The sequence below is a fragment of the Glycine max genome, chromosome 1 (assembly GCF_000004515.6).
Source record: "Glycine max cultivar Williams 82 chromosome 1, Glycine_max_v4.0, whole genome shotgun sequence".
In the NCBI taxonomy this organism is placed as follows: Eukaryota; Viridiplantae; Streptophyta; class Magnoliopsida; order Fabales; family Fabaceae; genus Glycine; species Glycine max.
In genome coordinates, this window is record NC_016088.4 from 33,650,845 (window position 1) to 33,671,218 (window position 20,374).

Genomic DNA, 20,374 nt, shown 5'->3' on the forward strand with positions numbered 1-20,374 from the left:
ACTAGGCTATGACAACGCTAGGTTGTAGGCCTCGGAGGTCACGTCATTGAAGCTCATCTTCAAAGACCCGCGCTGAGCTTCCTCATCTTCTTCGTTCTACTATCATTTTGCGGCTTATTTCAAATTTTAATTTCAAAAATAGAAGCTTTTGTCTCACTAGCTTCCAGACCTATGAGGTGACCTAGGCCACCTATGTTGATTCTACACGCTATAGCAAAAAATGCCAACCAAATATCAGTTGTTGTGTTTCCATTTCAACCTTTGTGCCTAGCTTCCGATTAGTTTTCTTTCAACCTCATTTCTCCATTCCAATTGCATGTTCGACAACCAAAATGGGATCCTGCATTTTCATTCTCTATTGTAGTAAGGGTCTCAACTTGTGCTGATTCAAGAAGCTTATCTTACATGGTAAGGTCATGCTCTGTTTTATACATGGGTTAATGGTGTATTATTTATTGTTAACAACCTTCTTTTTGAATTTTTGTGTTTTTTCTATCTTATCGCACTTCTTTTTGCAGTCACCTCATCTCATTTTTGCATTTTCATTCTCTGATGCAGGAAGCTTCTACACGTCTTAAACTCAACAACCTCACCTCACTTCGTAAGCATGTTTCTATCTATGGACTCATGGTCTGTTTTATATTTACATTAATGGATTTTTAAAGACTTTTTAACAACCATGTTTTCAATGTTTTTTAAATTTTGCAGTTGTTGAAAGTTTAATGGTTACTGGTAAGGATTTAAGCCTGTTGCTTGCTATCCTTTTTGTAATGTAGCGGTTCTATTTATAATAATTGTCATTTGTGTATTTGTGTAGCATTGTCCAAAGCTCTATTTTATCTGGATACTGCATTTTGTTTGAATGATATTGTTCTTTTCTATTTGTTTTGGACTGATTTATGAGTTGCAAGTTATGTGTTTGATCTAATGCCCAAATGAACTTTGAAATGTTTTAGCTGATATAATGCCTAAGTTTACTATAAAACATGAACTTTGAAAAGAAAATTGCACATGGTTAGCTCAATCAAATAATTTTTTTTCTCAAGCTTTCAGATGATTGACTTTCATTTACAATGCATTATTGCATGCTTGCTGATTAAGGGAAAAAAATTGCAGACCTAGGCCCCCAGGACTGAACTGTTCGATATGATATTGTTGGAGATTACCATGTTTTAAGTGAGAAGATGGTGAAATTCAATATGCCTTTTATAGTATCCGTTTTACTGTGCGTTTGCAGTTATTGAACCTAAAAATCATCATGGATTGTGCTATGAGTGCTCAAGCAATTCTAAGATACAGGTGTGTCTAAGTTAAGATAATTTGATGGTAGTTACTATTTATTATATTTTAGTTTTATAGTTTGAAAATTAACATTTGATTTCTTAAAATTAATTGTGTTGCCCCTTGTGATTTTGATTAATATATATTTAGTTTGTGCATATGAAATTCTCTTGAGCATGTTTGATTACTTAAAAGTTAATAAGATTGTCAATGAAGATCCATGTGAGTTTATAAATATTTTTTGCATGCAAATTAATTTGGATTTCCTATATGGATCTTTTAGATAAATCGACTGCTCTTGGAAGATGACTCTGCATCGAAGAATAACAGCTTAGAGGACCAATCAATTAATAAAGAGTTTCGTGTTTTTCTCAGTGACAACAAGAATGTATTGGATGAAACAACTACAATTAAGCTTTTGGAAAGGTAGTAGTTGATTCTTGATATGTCTACTGCATGTTTTTTGGCTGGACATTAATTCTTGGCGCATACCTATTTTCTTCAATTTTATTTATAAAGTTTTGGTAGTTTGTGTATATAAAATTCTCTTGAGAACATGTTATTTCTTTTGCACAGTTAAATTCAACGAAAGATGCAGGAAAGTAAAGAATGTGCTTTGAGGATAAAGTGAAGGGTCCAAATCTATGTTTGTTTGTATTGATTAGTTTTGTAGTTTTTTGAGATTTTTAGGATTTAGTTATCATAATAAATTATTCAAGAGGAAACTTCTATCTATCCATTACCTCTAATATCCACGTGTTTGGAAAAAAAACATTCAGAGTTATACAAAAAGGCAGGGTCCTTTCATTTTATGTTATGCTTTCCACAATCTCCTCCTTTGGGTCCTTCATGTTGTGTTATGTGCATATTATTGATATTTGTACACGATTATATGCTTTCCACATTTCATCGCTTCCCGTAAGTAGTCGTCAGTTAGTGTAACTTAACTATGTTGTCTAAGCTTCCTTTTAAGAGTTATGTGTGTTCAAATATCTTCCTTGTGAGATATGACTTCAGGTCTATGCATCATTAGAAAATTCCACTGACATGATCACTTTGTGTATATCAAGACTATAAGACCACTTAATAAGTATGTATCTAGAGCTCTTACAACAAATGCAAAATATTCCTCTTCCATTAGTTGAGTTACTTTTTTTATTTTCTATGTGTACATACAAAGATTTTATATATACTCATAAGATATATGATCTTATGCATTCAATTAAGGTCAATTTCAAGCTCAAATAAATCCTTTATTAAGTTTTCATAAAGTTTAATGGAGCAGTGTAAACATTTTGCACTTTGGGTGAAAATATTGTGATTTATGAACTCAAACAATTATGTAGGCTTGTCTTTTTTACTTCAAAGAATGAATATACAGATGGTGAAGATACTGATATAGAGATCAATGGCCCAAACGGGACAAACGAGACTGTGAAAGTGAAGGTTCTAACATTTTCAGAAAATGTAGCTCATTAGAAGATTAGGAAGGATGATCCATAATTTAGCCAAACCAAGTGTTGCGATGAGCTTGCTTCTTTAGCTTTGAAGTTTCTTCTCTGCCTATATACATGGACATTATAATCTATAGTGCAAATCAATCTTCGGTTTTTTGATAGGTAGCATAGGAAAGGATAAATTTTTAAATTTCTTATAACACTCCTATTTTACAACCTGCCTATCTAATATCAATGCATGATTTTGAAAGGAAAAAACAAAAGGAGGAGAGATTGGAGAGTTAATTCAAAACATTGAAACTTATAAAGATGATAATTTTAAAATTTTAATAGCTTTTTTCATTCACCTTCAATTACTCAGCCTTATGTGCATATCCTTGCAACAATCTACTTCTATTATCTACTACTTATATCATATTTTAAAAATCTTTTGTCATACATTAGCATTTGCGTGACAAACACCTCGTCTTACTTCCATCTTTTTGTGTGTAATTAATATATCATACTTAAAAATATTATGTTTCAAATCTTATTAAGAAGACAATGACACTGCTTGCTGACACACAGTAATTATTCTTGTGTTGGCAGTTTATGCTAATTACCTACAAGGTCAGACCCGTGAGGAAGCATGATTGTTAAAAAGTGATAGTTGTCAAAATCATGTTTTGGAGAAAACTGTATGTGTATATACAAGTATGCTTCGTTTTTTCCTCAAGATTATTCATTTTGTGCACAATGGGTTTTATCATGTGATTTCAGTTATTGTACTTTATGTTTTTATCATCTAGGAATTTGTGGCAAAGGCAATAACACTACCTGGCGAGGAAAAAAATAATGGACATGATGGGGTTGTTGTTCATGTTGTTCGGACTTCCATCAGGAAGCAGCTGAAAGTGAACTGAGATCAGAGTTTCTCAGCACAACTGGTCTGTTGTTTGAAGCTTTGGGATTATTAAATATCTCCTTCATTTTATGATTCTCCTCCATGTTCACTTTTTTTTTCATGTGGAAAATAATATGAGCTCAAAAGAATGTGTCTTCAATCACTCAAACTGACATGCTCTGAAGAATGTTGCTCTTGGTATATACGTCTTTGTTGCATACTAAGATATATTATACAAGATGGTAGCAAGTTCATGTTTTTTTTCAATTTATAGCTTATCTTGGATGCCTTCATGAACAAGAATTCACCAAGCTTGTGTTGCATGAGTATAAAACTGCTACAAATATGACTGAGCAGTTTGCTGCTTTGGTTGCCATAGCCCAATTAACCCTAGTAAAATCCATGATGATGTTTTTGCTGACTTTTGTGGCAAGCTGTTGTATGACTCTTGGTAAATTTCCATCTCCGTGACTTTGTTTTTGGAATTATTCTTTACATGTTGGGCATGTCTCCATATCTATTCTTTGTCAATATATCCTGTGTTATAAACTTTGCGTCATATGTTGATGGTGAGGCTGGATTTAATTGATGATGCCATTTGATAACAATTTCCAGCATGCTTCCTTATTATACCTACTCTAGCCTTGCTTAATCTTTTCTGTTTTGGCCTGGCTGATGGCTATTAAATTTCTCATATTTGTCTCTCCTTCCTTTCCCGGTAACAAATGGTTTGCTCTTCAAGCACATTCCTGGTAATGTTGAGAATATTCGAAAACTGTTAAGTAACCCATCATTTGATTTGGCAATTTAGTGCTATGTTAAATTGGTTCAATTACTTAGTTGTAACTTAATTTCAATTGATTGAAATCAAAGCTCATGAAAAAGTATTTATGATGTGTTTGATTAAATTATTAGGTTCCTCTTGAAAAATCAGTTGTGTTTCATTTTGGTCTTCTATCTATCAATACTATCAATACAATAGTCCATATATACAACAAATGATACGACACCAACAACTCCAATGTAATCTAAAGTTTGGGGTAAGATAAAATTAAATTTGGAGAACTAAAATAGAAAATAAATATTTTGGTTCATAGATAATCTGGATTGAACCGTGAACATCCCATCATGTACCAAGGGCTTGGAAGAAAGCTTTAGGAAAGCAATTAATAAAAGGTTTAGATGAAAATATACAACAGTAGAAAAGGAAAAAGGAAAGGACAAAACTATAAGTGTTTTGGAGTACTATTTAAGTATACAGTCCTATCAAATGTTAGTGATTTGCATGCTCGATTTTTTTATTCTATGTGCGCGTGTGTAAATTTTCAGGGCTATATACTTAGATTTCCATGTAGCCAAACTCACCTCCTAGGATAAGGCTTTTGATGTTATTGTTGTAGTGCATATCTCACTAAGGGTAGTCCAAAACACTCTTTAACACCTTCAACTTGAAAGGAATATATTCTCTATTATTTGAAGATAATAAAGCCAAGTACTCTTGGCATCAGTCTGTGTTAGCAGTTTGTTTATTTCAAAGTGGTGTGTTGTATGAAACTTCTATGAACATATTCTGCTCATGCTCCCAACCTAAACTATAATTTTTGTTTTCCAGCCAAAAAGAGAACTTTAAGGGGATGTTTTTTCACCAAGTAATTAAGCTATATGATTCAAGAAGGTCATAACAAAGGGCTAGAGGTACTAAAGATTGGAACCTGTTGGGAAAGAAATACACAAAGTTTTTTTTTTCATACACCCAACAAAAAAAGAAGAAAAAAAACATTCATTTCAGGCGACAAGTAAGAGTAAGAGATTAAAAGGTTAATGAAGTCTTTTGTTTTTTTAATTATATTAGAGTCGATTGACTTCAGTTTATCTTGAAACTAAAGCACTGAAAGTTATTGTTTCTGATTTTATTTTTATTTTCAATTTCTTAAGCTAATTTTGAAGATGCACTGCCACCTACTTGGGAAAATCTTATGAGAGGCCAAGTGAACTTAAACAATTGTTGGAACTCAGAGCCATATGGTATCTCCCAAGAACATATTTCATCGTTTCCAGTTTCGAAGTACAAGTGTGGCTGCTTCTTCCTAGGCTGTTTTTTCTTTAGGAAGAAGTCATGCAATGAGAGGTAATATTTTTGTTTCTATACTTTGTTTTTGTTACCAATGTAACTATTACTTTTCTTTTCTGTTTGATCGCTATATTAATATTCTTTTCATGAGTATTGTATTCAAAATTGTTGTTGTTGCTTTTTTAAGTTCTTTATATTATTAACTCTTAATTTATATTTTTCACTTTGAGATAAATTTAATTTTAGGAATAAGAAATTGTTGCATGCCAGTTTTCCTATTGGGTAAATCTTAATCAGAATCATGTCTTATATGCTCTGTTGAACTATTGGGTTGTCTAGCTTTCTATAATAAAGGAAATAATAGCTAGAAAAGAAATTGAAAAAAAATTAAAGAATCAATGGATAGTGTGTTAATATCCAAGAAATGTATTTGTCCATTATCCTAATATTAAAACATTCTGATTTGTTGACTCTCATTTGCTTAAAACGCAGATGCTGAATTTGCCTTGAGGTTGGAACCAAATAATCAAGAAATCAAGAAACAATATGTTGATATTAAGTCAAGAAATCAAGAGCTCACACCGTTACAAATTTACAACCAAATACTTTTGTCTTTTTCTTTACTTTGCATACAAACACTCAAGGTCAGCTATACTTTTTTCTATTTTCAATAATATTGAGCCAGGATAATAAAGAATTGCTTATGTGAGAAAGACTCTAGTCTATTTTCTTCTCATTCAACAACTCCCTATGTTCTTGGATGCCCATCATAGGCGAGTTCTGAATTTGAAGTCCAACGAATATCTATGTCCAGAAGTTTAAGCTTGAAAGTGCATGTTCTTCCACAACAATGCCACAAGAGTAAGCCATTTAGTTTTAAATTTCAAGAACATGATGCATCTTCAACCAAATCCACTTATCAATCTTATCCTAAAAATGGTACGACATAATCCGGTATTTGGATTGAAACCCTGCGTTTTTATATAACTCTGAATGTTTGTGCATATCAACTGGTGTTTGATCACTTATTTCTGCTATCAGTGTATATATTTCCTACCATAAAACTATATCAGTAGTCTCAATGGTAATATAAATGAAATGGAGTGCTGCAGGTAGATAAAATGGAGTCATTCAAAGCATGGAAGAACAAAAGGTTCGAAGAAGAGAGACACCTTGGAAGTTGAATTAATTGGAAGAAATAAGAAGTTGAGAGTTAAGTTGTTCTTACTATATATATTAATTTAAGGCAAAAATTTCATCCTACATTCACCATGTTGATTGAAAGTACTACTTATTTTGTGGAGGTTAAGTAGATTGTCTACTTAACTATTTAAAGTAGAAACCTCTAAAAGGAATCAAACTTAATGATGTGTACATTATTGAAAACTATGTAGTTTCCTCATGGACATGGTTAAAGATTGAAAATGGGACTGTCATGAACATGATTATGTGCAGGCAGAGGTTGAAGGGTGGATGTTTCCTCATGTTTTCTTCTTTAATGTCTTTTTGTCTACAAATGACTTTTATATTCCTATGACCATTTCACTAATGTTAGTTATTGCTTGTGAATTCCAACTCTTCACAACTATCACTATTAATGAACTTGCTCTTGGTCTGAAGGCTATCTTTAGTTTCAAAGTTCATGATCAAAGGTCTCTAGAAAGGTAAGATAGTCAACCATTTTGCATAACAAGCTTGGAAAATCTAATGCAAATTTAGGTGTGTCGAGTAAACTATATAGTTTGAGAAAACAATCTCATTAAGACTCTCTCAAACCTTATTAAACTCTTGCATCCTATTCCTTTATGGCAGTAATTTGTATTGTTTGTTTTAAGGAACAGGTGAAAGTTCAGTAATTGCATGATTATGCTGGAATAAGCACCAGTGTTAGGTTGACAACAAACCCAATTGTCAATTTCTCTGATGTTATAGGAACTAATGTTTTTGCTCTTGGTGCTGATCTTTCTAAAGCTATTGGAGCCATTAGACATGCTACAAATAAATTTGTCATACGTACGATAAGAGAATGTTACTATGATTAGTCTTTTGTTTTTAAATGAAATAGGAATTCACCATGTTTATTATTAGTGTTCTTATCTCTTGCAACACTGAAATCTTCTTTTGGACTATATGTTTAAGAACACCCTATATAGTAGTTATAAAAAAAAGAATACTTCTATAACGATCGAGATTGCAGTTGTTCTAAAATTAAGTACTATTATAGATTGATACTTTTGTTGCTAAGTATTAATTACAAAATATAAAATGTTTAAGAATTCTATATTATTGTTCTATAATATTTTTAGGAGATTAAAATAATTTATTTAAATAAAATTCAATGTCAAATTTTCTTGAAAATTTCCTAGATATATAGATATCTAATAATCTAAGGAATGAAACCATCAAATACAAAGGACCTCGACAATGAATATCCAAACATAGAAATCATGTGAGTGTTAACGAAAGAGAGAAATATATTACGAAAATAATCCTTGGTATAAGACTTTCTTAGGAAGTAATCTCGCTTCTTTGGACTTTTGGAATTACAACCTCTCTCCTTGCCCATAATAAAGTCATTTACTTTTCTTAAATGTATTAAAAAATATAAGTAGAATTTTCAAATTATGAATTGTGGTTGAGGTGATTGATTTTTTCTCATCTAATCTATTATTTAAAAATTATAAATATAAGTAGATTAATCAAATTGTTTCATTATGATAGAAGTGATTATTGAGTCTCATAATTTATTATTTATTTTTTAAGTAAAATAATTATACACATAATCAAATGAATAAAATCGTACATGCCAATTGAGTCACCATATCAACATGACGTTATAAAATTGTCATGGTAGGATATTCTATTAAGTGTGAGATTGGTTGATTAGAATGAAATAGAAAGAAATGAAAAGAAAAAAAATTATATTAAAGGAATATTAAAAGTGTGAGATTCAAACAATTTTTTTAATAATTTTTTTGTTTGAATTCAATCAAACTATAGATTAAATCGTACAATTACTTGGAATTTATCGACTAAAATTATACAATTAAGTCATTAATTTAGAAAAAATAAAATATTTTCAAATGATCAAGTGTAATTTTTAATTTCATGAACTTTTCCCCATAGGACCGAGAGTATCATCATGCAGTTGACAGAGTTATAGAGAAAGTGAGGTGATGAAAAGATCTAAAATCTAAAAAGAAGAGAGTACACGGCACACAAAAAAACTTCCTTACACACTAACAATTAACAAAAACCTATTTTCTTTTATTTTTTATAATAGTAATAATCAGAATATTTTATTTATTATTCATAAGAAAAACTCACGGACACGAAGTTAAAAAATAGAAGAGAAGATTATCAAAGTTATAGTGTCGCCATTCCAGGAAAAAACATTGAATTCAATTTGAAACACCCCGTTACAATTCCAATTTCAAAAGAATTTCAATTGAACAGAGTGTTTCTGATTTTAAAACACACAAAAATCGTTAATAGAAGTTAGGTTTCCTAATTTCTTCTTCTTATTATTAGATCTTTGGTTTTGGATCCACACAATAATCATGGACAGCATAATAAGCAAGCTCCGCAACCTCGACGTGTACCCTAAAATCAATGAGGATTTCTTCAACCGCTAGCTCTTTGGCGGTGTCATCACACTCGCTTCCTCCATTCTCATGTTCTTGCTCTTCTACTCCGAGCTCCGTACGACACCTCTTCCAGCATTATAGCAATGACAATTCAACCTCTTATTTCCAATATACACAAGTAATTATTTTTTAAAAATTAATGTTATTGGGATTCATATATCCCTATTACTTACTTTTAATACAAAATACTATATTGCAAAGATATGCATCTCTGCATCAGTCGATGATAATGCTTCCATGCAAAAGTATAATGTAGCATGTAATATGAAGCATATCTTATATGCAATATTTATAATATGATTGTTTAGATTACATGAGTAATTTCCTAAAAAAAACATGAAGAATTGGTTTATCATTATGATGATCTTTTAAATGTAAAGACATTTAGTTCCCAAAAATATTTGTGAACATAATTAAATTTTTTATGTATTATTTTGATGTTTAATATATAAAAGTCATTCTAAAACATGCATAGAGATGAATGCAATCCATTATTATGCGTTGATTCATTGTACTTTTACAAAATTCATATTTTATTTATTCTAAAAATATATATTGTCTACTAGAGTTTAGAGTAACAATTAATTATAATATAGATGACCTAAGATTATAATTTTATGACATTCAATTTAATTGCATTTAAAATTAGACAAAAAATATGTAAAAATATATTGTTACAAAATAATAATCATTTTTAGTAGGCTAGGATGAAGACTGGACAAGTATATACAAAGTCGTGGATGGATACAAAAAATTTATCATCGTCGAGTATCAAGGACGGGGATGAAGACAATGTTGGGAAGCAAGAATGAGAAATAACCTACAATATGGTAGTGCTCCATTGTCATGCTTATCATAACCATCATTTATACGGATTTAATAATATATATATATATATATATATATATATATATATATATATATATATATATATATATATATATATATATATATAATTAAATACTTTTTTTAAATTGGGTTTAATTTTTTTTCTAATTTTTTTAAAAAATACTTTGATATTTTCTCATGTTTTTATTAAATCATTTATCATATGACATTGTCAAGTTGATGCTCCAAATTTGTATTGTAATTGTTCTTCAATATATTTATCGTGAATCTATTTCAATATGTTAGAAATTTTAGATTTTTACTTCATATTTTAATCTTTTATAAATAATATATGAACAACATATTTAATGACAATAACCTCAATAAAATTAAATATGTATTCGTTGTTTATAAAATTTTAAAATATGAATAATCATGAATATCATTGAAGCTAAATAAACAGTATTATTTTATAAAATATATTATATATTTCAATCATATTAGTTTTGGTTCTCATTAAATAAGTTATATATCGTTACAATTATATTATGCAAGTATCTACCGTAACTATTATTATTGTTATTAATATTCATTTTCTCTCTTTTATACTTGTTTATTATCATCTTCGAGAATCAAGGACGGGATGGAGACAATGTTAGGAAATAAGTACAAGGAATAACATCCAATCTCGTGGTGAGTGCTCCATTGTCATGCTTATCTTAATCATCATTTATATATTTTTAAAAAAATAATTATACATAAACATAAGATTAATTTATTTTTTAATTTTTTTTCTATTTTTGGGTTTAATTTTGTTTTCTAAATTAAAAAATACTTTAATTTCTTCTCATGTTTTTATTAAATCATTTATTATATGACATTGCCAAGGTGATGCGCCAACTTAGTCTTGCAATTGTTCTTCAATATATTTATCACAAATGCATTTCAATATCTTAGCAGTTTTAGATTTTTTCTTCATAGTTTAGTCTTTTTAAATAATATACTAACAACATATTTAACAATAATAACCTCACCAAAATTAAATATGTATTTCATTCTTTATTAAATTTTAAAACATGAATAACCATGCAATCATCAAAGCTAAATAGACCATGTTATTTTATAAAATATATATATTTCAATCATATTAGTTTTAATTATCATTTAATAAGTTTTGCATGGTTATTATTAAATGTATACAATTATATTATACATTTAATTTTACAACTTACCTATTAGTAACCATGACGGTTTAAGGAAGACAAAAAATGTGATTTTAGAAAATTCAAAGAAATGCAATTTTAGAAAGAAAGTATAAATGTATCCTAATTACCATCTTGTTGAATATGTGAACAATATTTCTATTTTTTTCCTACTTTCTATACATGTAATATTATTTCTACCGTTGCTTTCAACATAATTGACTTTATTAGTGTTTAGGGCACATAAAAAGGCATAATAACATACTTTGCATCCATTTTGTTATATAATATCTATTTTTTTTGTTTCATCTTCAAATCAATTTATACATGCTGATAATTCATTTTTTAGCTTATATTTATTTTTTTCTCATTTACTTGCTTTCAAATTGAATAAATAACAATATTGTATAATATTATAATTGTATAGTCCACACCTATATTCTAATTTGTATTTTTCATCTGACCCGTGCTGACGCACGGATACGGAACTAGTTCTCTTCAAAATGTTTTCCAATTCTTTTAGAATTTTGCAACAATGTATATAGTCGTCTAGTCAAAAATTGAGTTAAGGCACTGTTTGCATAGAGAACCCAACAAATAATCAGCCACAAAAATGCTTAAAATTGTTTGGAATTTAGCAAAAAGCGAAAAACACAAGAATCGCATTTTATAGCATGAAACCCATATCCATTTACTTAATTGGAATATGTTAAAAAACAGTAATTGAGATTAATTGGCTTCATAATGGCTATAAAACAACACTGGTACTATTTTTTTTTTTTGACAAAATAAAGTTGTTCATCAATGAACAAAAACTGTACAACAATGTACGAAATATATACAAAATAGAATGTTGCACATCAATGTACAAAATTAGCATGCATCAATATATTAAAATATTTTTTTTAACAAATCATTCAACAACCCTACTTTATTTCGAAAAACATTTTCATTAAGAATGTGGAAATGGAAGACAAATGGAATTAATTTTGTCTTTTTTTCCTGATGAAATAGGGTGTGTACAAAGTTTAATTCATTTTTGTGTCACCTTTTTGGTTCTTGCAGTGAGGCTATCGGGTGTTTAGCTTGTTTAATTTATTTTGCATTTCTCTCTAACTCTTTGCATTTTGGTTTTCACGGGAGTAACTCGTTTTTATTACTTTGGCCGGCAGTTTATTATATGTTATTTATTGCACTTCTAAAGGAAACAATTGAGCATATGTGGTCTAAAGCATGATTTATAAATTGTGGTCTATTCATGTCAATGCTTTCGTTATCTCATGTAAATAGGCAACAATTAATTATTGACAACATCTACAAAATTGTTGTCTATTCCAAGTTTAAGCAACTATTTTATAACCATGAATATGCATGTTTAGCAGGTCCTAAAGTCAAACACGTAAAATTGAGCATGTGAAATGGTGCCCATAGACTTGAATCGTTTCATAGTAATGATGATTTAGATGATTGTACTATAGTCACTCATATTAAATTTATAATCGGAAAGGTCCCCTTAAAAACCGATTCATAAGGGGATAGCCTACCCAGCTATATAAGCATTTATTATGTTTATGAGGTAAAATATGGTTCTGATACCATATTAAATTTATAGTGCAGCAAAAACATTCAAAAAGTTCCCTTAAAAATCAGTTCATAAGAAAATGGCCTATCCAGCTATATAAGCACTTATCATGTTTATGAATCATCCGATGTGAGACTCTTAACAACTTATAATCATTAAATCTATCTCTAACAACATGACATACATAATCTTTTAGGTGTAATATAAAAGCACGCGCGTGCATGCATTATGACCACACATATATAACAATATAATGAATGCTTTAATTATGCCCTAAATTCTATAGGAAGTGGCTCCACTTCCACAATCACGTAGGTGAGTCTATGAAAGTATTTCAGTAGCTAAGTACTACATTTCATATAGAGCATAAAACTCATTAAGAATCAATCATTGATTCAACCTTTCAACACTACTAGATATCTTGCTCTAAGCATATTATGAATGAGACTTAAATTATTTACTCATAGCACGTTTATCACATCTCTTTTGAACCTATTACCCTTTGAATCTATATTTTGATATCTCAGTTTATAGGTTTGGTTATCCTTTATGAGCACTAGTCTCGTTTCTTTTAATGTTTTGAAAATTTTCTCTCTTGCTAACCTTTCATCAAAGGGTTAGCCAAATTTTATTTAGACCTCACTTGATCAATCCTTCTACCCCTAATGGAGAGACTCTTTAGCTATGCTTTCGATGTATTTGTCACGTCTTACCATTATAATAATGACTCTAATTCTTTAGGCTTGCAATGATGCTTGCATACTCAGATTGATTAGCATTGCCACCAGTGTTCTCGCACAACTTAACATTATGATCATTGGTGTTACATGTTAGTTTACAATCCAAGTAATTAACTATGTTTCTTTAAAATCTTCTCAATATAATGAGATTGATCCAAACTTTCATTAGGGCTATAAATCTGCGTGAGACAACTAGATTATCCAACCTTTCATGCCACTGCTTGTGTACTTGTTTTAAGTCATACAAAGATTTATTCAATTTACATACTTTATTTTCATGGCTAGAGACAACAAATTAAATCACATGGTTGATCCATATATTTCATGCACAACCATATCATGCACAACAACCGGCGATAACAACACACAAATAGATGTCTAGATAAGGGTGAAAATGTGTCAAAGAAATCTATGTTCTCTCTGCCTAAATTCTTTATTACCAGCATAGCCTTAAACTGGCTTATCGTTTCATCAGGCTTTAGTTTCTTTTTAAAGGTCCATTTACATCCTATTATTTTGCATCCAAGAGGTAATTCAATTAATTCCCATGTTATATAAGCATTGGTATTAATCACAAAGTCTATGGAAACACATTCATATGTATTAAATGAAGTGTTTCTAATTATCTAATTATTGATTGCTCATATTGATCGTTATTATTTCTATCACAAATCCTATATATTAGAGATGAGGAAAAATAAGAGTTAAGATAGAATAGAATGGAAGGATCCACTTAATTATTTATCCTATTTTTTGCTATCTTAACAACAGAACCACAAGTCTCATTCCATTTTATTTATTTGCATTATATCAATGCAAACATAGCTTTAAAATGCATAAAAATTAAGAGTTGAAATCTCAATTCACTTATGATCATGCATGCCTTACACTGCATATAACACATTCTTGTATTCTACTCTTCAACCGGAAAGAAGCACTGTGGTATAAGAATGAGTGTCCCTTGTACTTTTTAATATTCATTATTTTGTCTATATATATAAAAGAAAAAAAAAAGTAAGGGCAGCAAGCTCGAGAATTTTCTTTCTTTTTTATGGAAATCGGTTATTGGCAGAAAATGGTCCTCAACTAGGGTACATCAACATGTTTTATGCTCAGACATCATCACAGGCTCATTTATTCTTATCAATCTGGGATTCTTAATTCTATGCCTTTCAATTCAAATCAACCTCAAGAATAACATTCTTATGGTCCTTAATTAAGTACAGGACACGATCTACAAGATCTACGTACTGGGTAATTCTACAGCTGATAATAACATGCCACATTAATATATTAATGGAAATTTGGTCATGATGCAACTCCATCTTTATATATATATATATATATATATATATATGATAAAGACAACGTAGGCCTTTTATGATAGCATTACAGAAGCATAAGCTATCTTTTTATCATTTATACCAATGGACAAGGGGTACTGACAGCTGACTTAGAATCTTATATATATATTACACAATATTTTGTAAGACAAATACTAATAAGTACTTTTAGAATACCCGTTAAGAAATAAAAAAGAACTTGTTTTATTAAAATAAAAAAATGTTTCCTTATGATTTTAAAATGTATTCTCACATGATTTTTAATAATTTTTTAATTAGTACCCTAAAAGTACTGATAAATAAGATCCTTTATTCAATTATTGTTCTATTTTACCTTCAAATTTTCTTACATAAGTTCAGAATTTGAAAGCATGAAATTAAATGAGTACAATACAGATTTTAAAATGTCGATTTATCTACTTAAAATCTACATTGCGTAATGAAGCCATCATTTTTACTTGATGGTCACGGGTTAAATTCCGATTCCTCACTCTAAATCTTGAAATTGTAAGCATTGATCATTAAATCTTTCAATTTGTACGTAGTCTCTTCATCTTAGTTTTTGATTTAATGAAATATCATTTACTATATTTTTTTTTTGGAGGAGGATATTAAAAAATAGCATGAAATAAAATTTAAATAACATTAACAAGTCGTTGGTCTAAGTAGAATTAAACTTAAATTCTTTAAGCAATATCTCATTTGATATTTGAACCTTATAAATGAAAATGCCATGGTGATTGGTCAAATTCTTTAACGGACACTAATAATCAGTAAAATTAGCAAATAATTCACACTAATAATATGGTTACTAAAAAAATGACTTTGGCAAAGTCATCATTTTATGAGTAAAATCATAATCTATTTTAGTCTTTTTTTTTATGCAAAACGCAATGGAAAGAAAGGGGAATAGGATTAAAACAAAATTACTTTTTGAAAACTTATGAGTGAAGTCTGGATTAATGGAGTTTTAATCCTAGTTATAGTTAAGATACTAACAAAAAACTTTATAAAAAAATTGAAAGAATGCATTAAAAATAATTTATACATATCTTTAAGATTTACATGCAATTAAGCTAGGGACAATGAATAACTTTTTTGAATGGCCACAATGGAATAGAATGCGCTACTGCTAAAGCCAGTGGGACTACATGTTAGCTTACATGACAGAGATTCCTTCCCTTTTTCAGTTCATTATACAGAGTTCATAATGATAAAGAATAAAAGATACTTACATGACAGAGTACGTATTAGCTTGAAGCACACCGAATTATTTTGGTATTACAACTTACAAGCCTTGTTTTAACATAATCTTGAAAGAATTAATATTTCATCAAACTTGTAAGATCTAAGATGTAATTTTTTTTTCTTATAAGAACATCATTTTCTACAGAAATTAAGGAAGATCCCTAAGTAAGATTGGATATGTGTCAGATTGATTTTGATAAGAATAAAGATTATATATATATATATATATATATATATATATATATATATATATATATATTATATGTATATATATAAAATCATCATTCCTGTGGACCCAAATGTTATCACACCACATTATAAATTGCTAAATCAGGTAAATGGCCCTCAGTGTAACATGTTACAGACTTATAGAATGTTCTTTGTTCATGTTTCTAGTGTTTTTGGTTCAATCCTTCTTTGAAGAATGATTGCTGGGTCCGGATTAGGTAATCTGCATCCTGAGGTTTAGGACAATATCCTTTGTTTTGTTTCTAGTCCTTGGGATGCAGATTACGTCTTCCTTGCCAGCACTGTACAACATTTTTGTTCATTTTGATGAAGTTTTCTTTACTAACCTATAAACATGCTTTGCCTTTTATGCTATTCATGAAAAAGTTTATATTCTTTCAGAACATCGAAATTAGGGACAGCTACTTGAATTACTACTAGACATAGCTGTAGTGAAGAATGTGAGTATTTAACCTCACTTCTAGCTTTAAGCTGTCTGCAGCACTTCGATAGCTTCTTATTTGATTTTACATGAAATTCCCTCCCACATTAGAAGACCAGAAATTCCATTATCTCCTTCTGATAGAAAACAGCACTTCTACAAATGCATTATGCGCGCAGATTCATATTATCCCCCAAACACACATTATTATACAAAGCTCCATATATACTTTATCAAATGTTTCCTAGCAAATTCAAATGTAATAATGATATAATTAACCATATGCAGTGAAAGAGAAGTCATTACTGCTATTGCGGCCACAACAGCTGTATTTTCCCGCAATTGCCTGCAATGTAAAGCTTTTCTGGCTAACCGCAACCGCAATTTAAAACCATGGGTAGAGGCTTTAGGTAACATTCAGGCATTTAATTAAATGAGCACATCATATATGGCATAAGCCAAGTACTATTATGAAGTCACATAAGAGTGTGTTTCTTTCAAGATGCATGTTTGGAGTTACAATTCTGAGAGTCCATGCTTCTTTCAATGAATACAGGAAATATCTTTTGAACAGTTAAATGATGATCTTAACCTCTTGCCTGTTGGATCCTGCTTTCCTTGATTGTTCAAGGAGTGATGATATTTCAAAACCCAAAATTTACACACAATATTAACACCTTTCATTTTTTGTTATCTTTCTTTTTCTATCAAATCAATATTATTAATCTTATTAATCACTTTTCTCTCCTCTTTTTGTATCTCTTTAAAGGTGTATGCAATCACAAGGTATATCCAAAGAATCATTTTCCATTGTTCAAGTGTAGGACTATGTTACTATGTTGCCCGCTAATTGTCTCTGAGATCCAATATCCTTGAGGACAACGGTGACAATCATTGCGCAGAAAATTGATAACTGAAAAATGAGAAGGTAAAACATTTTAAACTATTAATTACACATGTTTGTATAACCCCACAAATCAGTGAAATACAAATTTTGCTCTATATCCCCACAAATTTTGGGTTATCTACTTTGCACCACGAAATTGAGTTTTCACCCTCTACCAAGCAACAATGAGTGAAATACAAAACCTTCCATTCCACTCATTCACTCCTGACAATGATTTGGATTGTCTAATTTTTCCTACTATTTTCAGGAAATTTTGAATTATTTATTATAAACTCTAACACATGTTATCCTCAAATAAATGAATTTCAGAATATTAAAAGAGATGTTATCTGTTTTATTTTCTTAGTTTTAATTAGGTTCTCTATTTTTTTATATTTTTGTGATTTTACTTTTTAGTAATAAAAGAAGGAGAATGAAAGCATCAAGAAATAAGACTAAAAGATAATCTTTGAGTCTTGGATGACTTCTATTGTTTTTTTTTTAAAAGAAAGATAGTTATATCACTACTAAAAAAAACATTTTAAAATGGTTAAAAATGACATTTTAGATCGGTTGTACGACCGTTCTAAAATGTCACATTATAAAAAGTCATAACAGTTTTAGATTGGTTATATTCGTTTTAAAAAGTTTATCTTTTAGAACAGTTATTTTATAATCGTTCTAGGAAGATAACATTTTAGAATGATTCTTTCCTACAACCGATCTAAAATGTTAACCTTTTAGATAGGTTTAAGAAAGACCTATTCTAACTACTAAAAAATGACTTTGTAGAATGATTAAAAATGATATTTTAAATCGATTGTATGACCGGTCTAAAAAGGTACGTTATAAAAAGTCATGACCTTTTTAGGTCAGTTATATCTATTCTAAAAAGTTCAGCTTTTAAAATGGTTATTTTGCAATTGTTCTAAGAAGATAATATTTTAGAACAGTTCTTTCCAGCAATAGATCTAAAATGTTAACCTTTTACATAGGCTGTAGGAAAGAACCATTCTAGCACTACTAAAACATATACTTTTTAGAACAGTTAAAAATGATATTTTAAATCGGTTGTATGGTCCTTCTAAAAAGTTACTTTATAAAGAGTCATGACTTTTTTAGGTCAGTTATATCCGTTCTAAAATATTCAGTTTTTAGAATGGTTATTCTGCAACCATTCTAAAAAGATAACATTTTAGAACGACTTTTTCCTTTAACCGGTCTAAAAGGTTAACCTTTTAGATTGGTTATAGGAAAAAATCGTTCTAAAAAGTATATTATTTAGATTGGTTATGGTTATAACCGATCTTAAAGATTTTTATTTTTTATATATATGTTTAATATTTCTTTTTCTCTCTGTAAACAGAATCACAACCAAACATATATATACCATAACACAAACAAGTTGATCCATTATTGATTGATTGACAAGTGCACCAATTCGTCCTAAGTAGTAAAGTTAAAACGAAAGTCTGAGTATCGTATCCACAAAGACATTGTTTGTACTTAGGTAGATGAATATTTGATTGAGTGAATAGGCAATTTAGTCCCTGAGATTGTACCCATTTTGCATATTAGTCCCTAATTTAATATTAAATTCAAAATAGTCCTTATCTTTTCATAAGTGTTGCAAAATAGTCCTTCCGTTAAATTTTAAAGTAACGCCGTTAGTGAGGTCAATTTTAGTGCCACGTGGACTATCCAACGTGGCACTAAAGGATGACATGGCATGACACGTGGACGTGCCTCCTAAAAGATGCCACGTCATTTGATGATAACAAAACGAGTAAATAGGCAATTTAGTCCCTGACTTTGTGTCCCTGTTGCATATTAGTCCTTAACTTAATGAAAAATTCAAAATAGTCCCTATTTTTTGCATAATTGTTGCAAAATAGTCCCTAACTTAAAAGATGTCAAAAATCGTGCTTAAAGTATCCATGCATTGCAAAGGTTGTGTCTTGCATGATTTCTGACGGCGCAGATTCCTCCTTGGATTCCTTGTCATCTTTTGATTCCTCTAGTTTTTTCTCTTCTTCTTTCTTTTCTTCTTCATTTGTTTTTTTCTCTTTCACTTTATTTTCCTCTGGTATTTTCTCTTCCTATTCAAAACACAAAAAAAAAAATCAGAATCTGAAATGATACATTGATGGTAATTGAAGAAAAAAAAAAGAGGAAAAGAGAATGGTTATGCAGACCTCGCCCATTGGTGTTGACGACTACAGAGATAAGGTTGTTGCTGTGGATTTTTGGTTCTTTTATTTGTGCAAGTGTGTGTGGGTTTTTTTCCGTATATATGTCTCAATTGGTTCAGAACCATCAAATTTGAAGAAGCCACTCATTCTATCATCATCAAATGACGTGGTACTAAAATTGACCTCACTAATAACGTTACTTTAAGATTTAACGGAAGGACTATTTTGCAATACTTATGCAAAAGATAGGAACTATTTTGAATTTTTCATTAAGTTAGGGACTAATATGCAATAGGGGCACAAAGTCAGGGACTAAATTGCCTATTTACTCGTTTTGTTATCAT

General features: G+C 29.8%; 2 non-coding genes across 2 annotated transcripts; both read left to right on the top strand.

Annotated features, from left to right (window-relative positions):
* Window positions 1-16,709: 16,709 nt before the first annotated feature.
* Window positions 16,710-16,817, top strand: MIR2111A (microRNA MIR2111a). Its single transcript, NR_048911.1, has one exon. It is a non-coding gene; the product is annotated as a microRNA MIR2111a (primary transcript).
* A 2,203-nt stretch (window positions 16,818-19,020) lies between these two features.
* On the top strand, window positions 19,021-19,121 carry MIR10197 (microRNA MIR10197). Its single transcript, NR_161655.1, has one exon. It is a non-coding gene; the product is annotated as a microRNA MIR10197 (primary transcript).
* The last annotated feature ends 1,253 nt before the right edge of the window (window positions 19,122-20,374 follow it).